A 7500-nucleotide genomic window follows, 5' to 3' on the forward strand; every position below is an offset into this window, starting at 1 on the left:
AAACATCATGGGCGAGTCAGAACATGTGTAAAAGCTATAGGGTGCAAACAGGAGTCTGCTCTCCTGTGTCAGTCTACTATGCTCTCTGACATACACACACACACACACACATGCACACACACACTTACACACACACACACACACGCACACTTACACACACACACACACTTACACAAACACACACTTACACACACACACACACACACACACACACACACACACACACACACGCACGCACACACACACACAAGTAGACACATAGAGAACTTTCTACATTAATGCACAGCTATGGATTTTTCAGATGCTGATGCACTTTTCAGCAGAACTCTTCTTGCTTGCTCTCTGATAAACACAAGGGAGAAAAAACAGGGCCCTTCACATCTTGTTTTCCTACTTTGGATATAAAAAATAACCCAAAAAAAGCGTCATTTTCACTGCCTGCGATTCATTTCTTCGCCCCAGGATCTTAACTGGCAGTAGAGTGCTCTCTTTGGTGGCTAATGTTCAAATAATTGGAATGGGGGAGACCCCTGTAGCTCCTCTTAAGACACTGAGAAATAAATAACAACAGCCGCAAACTTCACTGCACTGGCAGGCATGCTGTCCCTGGGCTCTTTTTGCACAATCACTCTGCAGGGTAGTGTGTGTGTGCATAAGCGTGTGTGTGTGTGCATAAGCGTGTGTGTGTGTGTGTGTGGACTGGGGGTAGTGGGGGCAGTGCTTGTGTAATTGCACAATGGCATTAGTGCATTAGGAATTAGGTCCAACGGGTAATCTGGCCGGCTGTCTGCAGGTTGGGATTCTGGGACAGTGAAACACTCACATGTAAGTCCACTGCTGCACATACAGCCAACATTGGGAACATGCCTACAACTCTCTGCGACCTTACAATACCCTTGACATGACCTTTGGGTGACCTTCTCCTTGTATTATTATTACTAAAATATTTTCATACAATATTTCACTATTACTATTCTTATTACCACTATTGTATTTTTCATACAATCTTTCATCATCTACGCTATTCGTGTGACAAATCACAAACAAGCTTATATGAAAACACTTGCAGAGCTCTTGAACTGGCTACAAGGACTATCTAGAAGCCTACTAAATGGTCTTACTGTAAACACACCCTGACCCTGCACTTAAATATTCTCACACAGATAAGATTGCTCTTGACACCATGCTGTGACCATAGTTTGAATTACAATTGCTAGCAGACGTCTAGCTTGTTGAAAATGTGCTATTTTACAACCTTCATGTATTAACATGTTTTGTTCTTTCATAGCTCTTGTAAAGGTGGCTTTTTGTAAAGGTATTTCTTTTACTATACAGAATGGTATTTCAGTGCACTTAACTTCTAACTTTTGAGAGTTGATGAAAACAGTTCTCTTTTGGATATATAATAACAATGAGATATTCTGTAGCATACTGATTATCAGTTTGTCGCATGTTTAGTACCCCCCAATTATGGTGGGGTAATTCGCACTCTGGCTGTGACGTCACTGTGTGACATGACATGAGTTGCAGTGGCTGGCGACTGTGTTGTGCCAGACCAGGTTCTCATCCTCGGAAATGAGCTAGAAGAGTGAGTTCATCTCGGTCATCTTTATTCATGCAGCACTTCCACCACAGAAGGTAAGGAGACAGCTTGGCCTGCGTGAGCTTCCAGGTGCCTGTGTGTTCTGCCCACCACCTGACCTCTCTTTCTCTCTCTCTCTTTCTCTCTCTCCCTCCACCACCTCATCCTCTCTCCATGCACCCTGCCGGCTGGCTGCCTGTGCCCGTCTCCCGCCCACTGCCATCTGCTCCTCTCGTTAATTACGAGACGGCCGGCTTCACCTGCGCCGCCCGCACTCAAATTACGATAATTACCTCGCGCACACGCCACAGTCACCTGTGCTGCCGCAGGTCACGGTCCCCAGGGAGGGACAGTCACTGAGCAAAACCGGACACACACGCACGCGCGCGGTACATACACACACACACATCTTACCCCTTGCTCTTTACACCCCTTTCCGCGTGACACCCTACGCGCATACCAGTATGAGTGACACTGACCGGTGTCCGCGCTAGCGTGTGACTCATCTCTCCCACCTTAAAGAACATCTGTTACAATACTTACAGGCGCCTGGCGCAGGGAAACCGGCGCTCTGTTTAACTTTTCAGGTTACCAATAACAAGACTAGGAGTGACTCCGGCGCACCCTGTCCTCTCTATGGACGTATTACTTGGTTTGGTGTTTCATAACACGGAGACACATGGTTGCTATGTTGTAGCCTACTCTGCGTCGATGCCCCAGAGAATCGATGTAACCCTTCTCAAGATTGGTCAGCAACCGTCACTGTATGAAGCAATTGTAGCCTATTCTCTAAGGTCACCACCATTCCGTGCCACTTATATTGACATCAAGAACATATACTTATTTCATCCACGACCTTATAACATGTCAACTTTGTGTTTAAAATTAATTTGCCTCACAATTTCCTATCATGAGTAACCCCGCCTCTGGGCAGCGATGGCCTACAGTGGTGTCTGGCTGGCAGTAGCGGTCTAAGTGCAGTCAGGGGCCATTGGAGTCATTTCATTATTACAAATTAACATCACTGTATTGGCTTGTGGCTTCTGGCACGACCTCTGTCTACAAAGAAAATCTTTTTTTCCACCCCCACAGCTTTAACAAACGAGCAAGACATCGCCATCTACACAGGTCCAGTTAGAGAGACATGAAGAGAGATTCTATAAACACTCCGATGAGGTAATGAATGACCTTCTTTTGAAAGAAGTACTTAATGTTGAGTGGGGGGACATCTGCCCTCAGAGCTGCGGGGATGTGAGTGTGTGTGTTTTTCAGTAATGTGTGATAATGCACAGTGGGTCGTTGCCGCGGTTTCACCTTTAAAACCTCCCTCCACACGCATTGTAGCACCACTATCTGCTTCTCAATAATTTAACGGCATTTAAGACCGAGGTCTATTAAGAAAGTAAATCTCTGCCTAAGTATTTTTCGCATTGAAAAGGATCCTGCTGAGTGTCTTCAGTGCCGTGTGAATATTATTGTGATTACCCCCTTGAACTAGGCTACGCGTTATTTCGGAGGCCAACACTGAAGATCTTGAGGGATAAAAGACGTCTGCTGATTGCACATGCCTGTCACCTGCATGCCTGGTGTCATTCATATCTTATGCACATTTTCTTGAACAATTTCATGGTGTTTCGTAATGGCCCAATATATTGTGTCACTGATGCAGGCAACAAAGTAATTCAAATCTTTAAAATAATTAGCATACTTTATTAGATTATATTTATAATACATTATTGTTGATGTATCATAAAGCGTTTGTTAAAATGGCCTGGTTGGTCATTATGGTCATAGTTTCTAAAGGTGTGGTTGTAACCACAAGTTAACCATGCTAACGCTGCAGGTGGGAGGACATGGACATTCTGCACCCTACCTTGCTTCTCATCCTCGATAACTTGACACATTTCTCACCTTTTCGTTTGTAATCCCTACAAATCCTAAATTGACTTGATGTAGGCTACTGAAATGTATTATGTTGACTATCTTCGCCGGTAGTATTGGAAGTTTATGTGTAAACCGTTGCACTATTTGAACGCTATAGGCTACTGGGTTATAAGGGCTACCAAATTCTACTCAGGCTACCTGCGGACACATCTGTGGCACACTGACCGCTTTGGAGAGGATTTAAGAAATACGTTAAGATTATTATTTAACATAGCCTAGCCTACATTATTGGACTATTCAAGAGATTATTGAGGCACCACAACATGTATCACATCTTAAGTGCAAATCTGTTTGTTGGACTTCATTCAGGCATTGAAAAGAGTGTCATTATTAGAAAATCTCCATTGTTTGCAAATATTCTTATCTTGTGAAAAGGACAATATATGGATGAATGGGACAGAAAGTAAAGCCAAACAGCCCTCGTTTAAATACAGTGAGCTATTGTCCAGTTCATCATAGCCAGCACTATTACTTTCTTATAAAACGTTGGAAGACTTGTAGTGGTTCGAATTAATTTACAATTTAGGACAATAGTGTTGAGATGCTCAACAATGTTTTGTTGTTAAATGTCCCCGGATTAACTAACACCAGTGCGTCCCTCCTATTTTATAAGAGAGCGGCGTTATTTAAAGGCCATTGTTGTACCATTTTAAATATGTGTTAGGCTACTCATACCTTTGTCGATTAAATAAGGCTATCATCATGACTAAAGAAAACTAAAGAAGCCAGTCCTTGACAACGTTATGTTCCATGCAGAACTATATCAATCTTTCACACTGACAGCTTTATCTCCGGAAACAGCACAGTGAACCTGATACACAGCCTAATCAAAATACATTAAATTATACACGAAATTAGATATTAATCAAAATATTCCACTTACCAGTAGCCTACTTTGTGTAGATCGAGTTCAAACTGAGGTAATTGCTGAGAAGGTAATCCACACAATAATACGATGCGGCGATTATTACGCCCCAATCCGCATCATATGAGAAGAAAAAATAAAGCCTCTAAAGGACTGAAAAGCATTTAAGATCTTATTCGTATTCTTTGAAAAAATATTATTGATGAAAAAGTCTTGAATATGGTTGATGTCTTCACACAGTCCAGTAATTATGCTTAACTCCTTTGGATTTATTAAAGCGCTGTGGACTTTTCAGTTCGGAAATTCTGAGGTAATTTGCTTCTCGCTTAAAAATCGAAAAAGTTTTGAAAGCTTAAAACTCATTGACTCTTCTGTATAGCAAGTCTTTGGTTTACTGTTTCTATTTTAATAATGAAGACAAATATTTATTTTCCAAATAAAGAAACAACACGCGTCTCTTTCAGTCATTCAAGAGGTTCGTGTTCGAGAGACGCAAGAAAGCCAGAAGGATATTAGGCTATGTCGCTTGGGAAATATCAAATGAAACAAATATGGATTAAGTGCCACAAAGTGGTTCTTACTTTATCACACAAAAGGAGACTCCTTATAAATCCTGTACTGACGCTCGCTGTACTTCAAACAAGGTACTGAGATGATGTTAATTTTGGCAAGGATCCTTCCGTTTTGAATTGAGCTGCACTTCAAAGCCAGTTTTCGCAAAGCATTGTCTCCAATAACGAGAAAAATGAGTTGCGATACATCCACAGAAGTCCTCTTGTAGATAATGTCTATAAAGCTGTATAACTGGTACAATGTTGTCCGATAAAATATATCATGCCACGGAAATGTCTTCTGCCGACCAATACTCCCACCGTCCTGGCATTAGACACCACTCATTCCCGAGGAACAATTGAATACAGCGGTTGTTCTGGAAGAAGCAGTCAACAAATAGCGTTCAACATATTTGTGACTATCTTGAACGGACGTCCCTTTGCCTGCCTTTGTTTGCGCTCATTTCGCGTTTTGGTTAATTTTGCCGTTGTCGATGGTTAAGCTTGTGGATCTGGAGCGTTGTCTAACGGTGCTCTGCTCTATCCCCTCTGTAGCCTTCTGTCTGCGTTTAAAACACCATCTGGAGCGGGGATGTGTTCTCCGACGCTCCTAACCTCTCTCCCTCTCTCTCTCTCTCTCTCTCTCTCTTTCTCCCTCTGACAGCTCTCAAACCCACGAGTTGACAGCCTCCCTGGTTGCTCGATTGTACTGCAGTAGCTTTCGCTCCTCTTTTTTCCCTGTGATGCAACCTTTCTTGATACTGGCTGAATGCATACACACTATGCATGCAAATACATATGCATAAAGTGGGATTATGGTTTGTTGGTGAATAAGGCACAAATATTAATGACACATACAAGCATTTGCAATTTTACCAGTTTTATGCAACCATATTTGTAGTAGTTTTAAAACATTTTTTAACTGTAAAGGAGTATAAACAAGTCATCTGCTTTTTTCGTAACGCAGGGTATTTAGAGTGTTATCTGCAACGACTGGATTTTGAAAAAAATATTTATCAAAAAGGACTATTCCTCGCCTCTGGGAGCCGCTGTTTCCCCGCCTCATTGGACACCGATTGTTTCAGTCTGTAGTCATCTAGTAAACATGACATGTAGCAATTAGTCAATTCAAAACTAGCTTCTTGCCAACACCATGTGGAGGGCCGTGGACTTTCACTTGTAAGATACAAGAAAGTAGTAAGAGTGATTTGCGATTATTGTGTTGTTTTTGGTGACAAGTCGGAATTTACATATAGAAACATAGATTACTTTTGCTTTTAAACATTGATTACTTTTTTACATAGAAAGTCACACAAGAAAGTTGCTTACAAAAATGTACACACCTCTGGTGGCAGTACTGACTGCTAAGTTATTTTCTACAAGTTTATGTCTACGAGTGCTGTAGTAGGCTAGTGTAGTTAAACCACTAAACCAAATGAGTGATTCTTTCATTCATCTACTTTCCCAGCAAGGCTGTGGCAAAGGCTGTGATGAATAGTTTTGGGTCTAAAAGAAGGGACTCGTTCCATTTTCTGTTTGGTATGAATAAGGATCGGAAGTGGCGTTTTCATGCCCAATTTCAGTTTCATTTGAATATGAATATGGGGTAACTTTTCCTGTCTCGGCGACACAGAGTACTCCAACCCGGGGCACTGGCTGGAAGATACGTAAATACAGCTGTGTCTGAACACGGGGGCTTTTCTTTTCTCTCTGTCAACCTTCTAACTTCCCCCAGCCTTCAGTTTTGGTCCTTTTCATTTTGACTGTTTAACCATTCTTGCACCTGCCATGCATGTGTGTGTGTGTGTGTGTTTGTCCCCCTCCATATGAATGAGACTGAGGTGAGTGTCAGTTGCAGTAGAGCAGGTTTGATTGCTGAGAACCTTACACCTGTCCCTGGCTCTCTCTCTCCCCTGCTGGCTGATGGGAGAGCTAGAGAGAGGAAGGCCTAAGACTCGTTTAATCGTCATCCATGCTGACGGTTTCAGAAAAAAAGCGCCAAGGAAAAGTACACAGAAAACAGCTGCCCCACCGCACGTCCAGTCCCACCGTTTAATAGGGGTCCGTGCTTGATGCGCTGTTTTTGGAAGGTACCGGACAGCAAACAGAGAGCAAACAGACTTTCTGTGGGAAGCCACTGCTGTTGTGTGCACCAGGGGGAGAGATGTGGTTATGCATAAATGAATAATGGTTAGTTTATTTGATTGCCAAACAGGCCCAAGATGGATTTAGGTGTGTGTCTGTAGCAGCTGGTCATTTTTTTTAAAAATCTGAAATACGACCTAAACATGTGTATGAGAGCGAGCGAGCGAATATTTGTGTTTGTGCATTTGAATGGGAATGATTCATTTTCAGGTGAGCTATCCAGGTCGCCTATGGCTAAGGACATACCATATTGCTCTAACCTTCACAGAGACTTCACAGAGCAGAATCACTGTCTCTCTCGATTTGTATGAACAGGTACTTATGCAGGTGTCAGTCTAAGCATTTTAGGCTCTGAAGGGAATAAGCATATTATGTTTCAGAGCCCCACATTTAGAGCCAGCCAGAACTGGTGG

General features: G+C 42.4%; 1 protein-coding gene across 5 annotated transcripts in view; it reads right to left on the minus strand.

Moving 5' to 3' along the window:
* cbfa2t3 (CBFA2/RUNX1 partner transcriptional co-repressor 3) overlaps window positions 1-7500 on the minus strand; it is a 57711-nt gene that overhangs the window by 39920 nt on the left and 10291 nt on the right. Inside the window, exon 1 of one of the 5 annotated variants that reach the window (XM_076286782.1) lies at window positions 4410-7500. This exon is cut by the window's right edge and continues 215 nt beyond it. The exons of the other annotated variants lie outside the window; for them this stretch is intronic. The gene's annotated coding sequence lies outside the window, so the exon portion shown is untranslated. The remainder of the gene's footprint in view (window positions 1-4409) is intronic. 5 annotated transcript variants of the gene reach the window in all.

This window comes from Alosa pseudoharengus, unplaced genomic scaffold (assembly GCF_046254945.1).
Source record: "Alosa pseudoharengus isolate Yale_2024_CS ecotype anadromous, Long Island Sound unplaced genomic scaffold, YU_APseudo_1.1 YU_APseudo_1.1_scf_16, whole genome shotgun sequence".
Lineage (NCBI taxonomy): Eukaryota > Metazoa > Chordata > Actinopteri > Clupeiformes > Clupeidae > Alosa > Alosa pseudoharengus.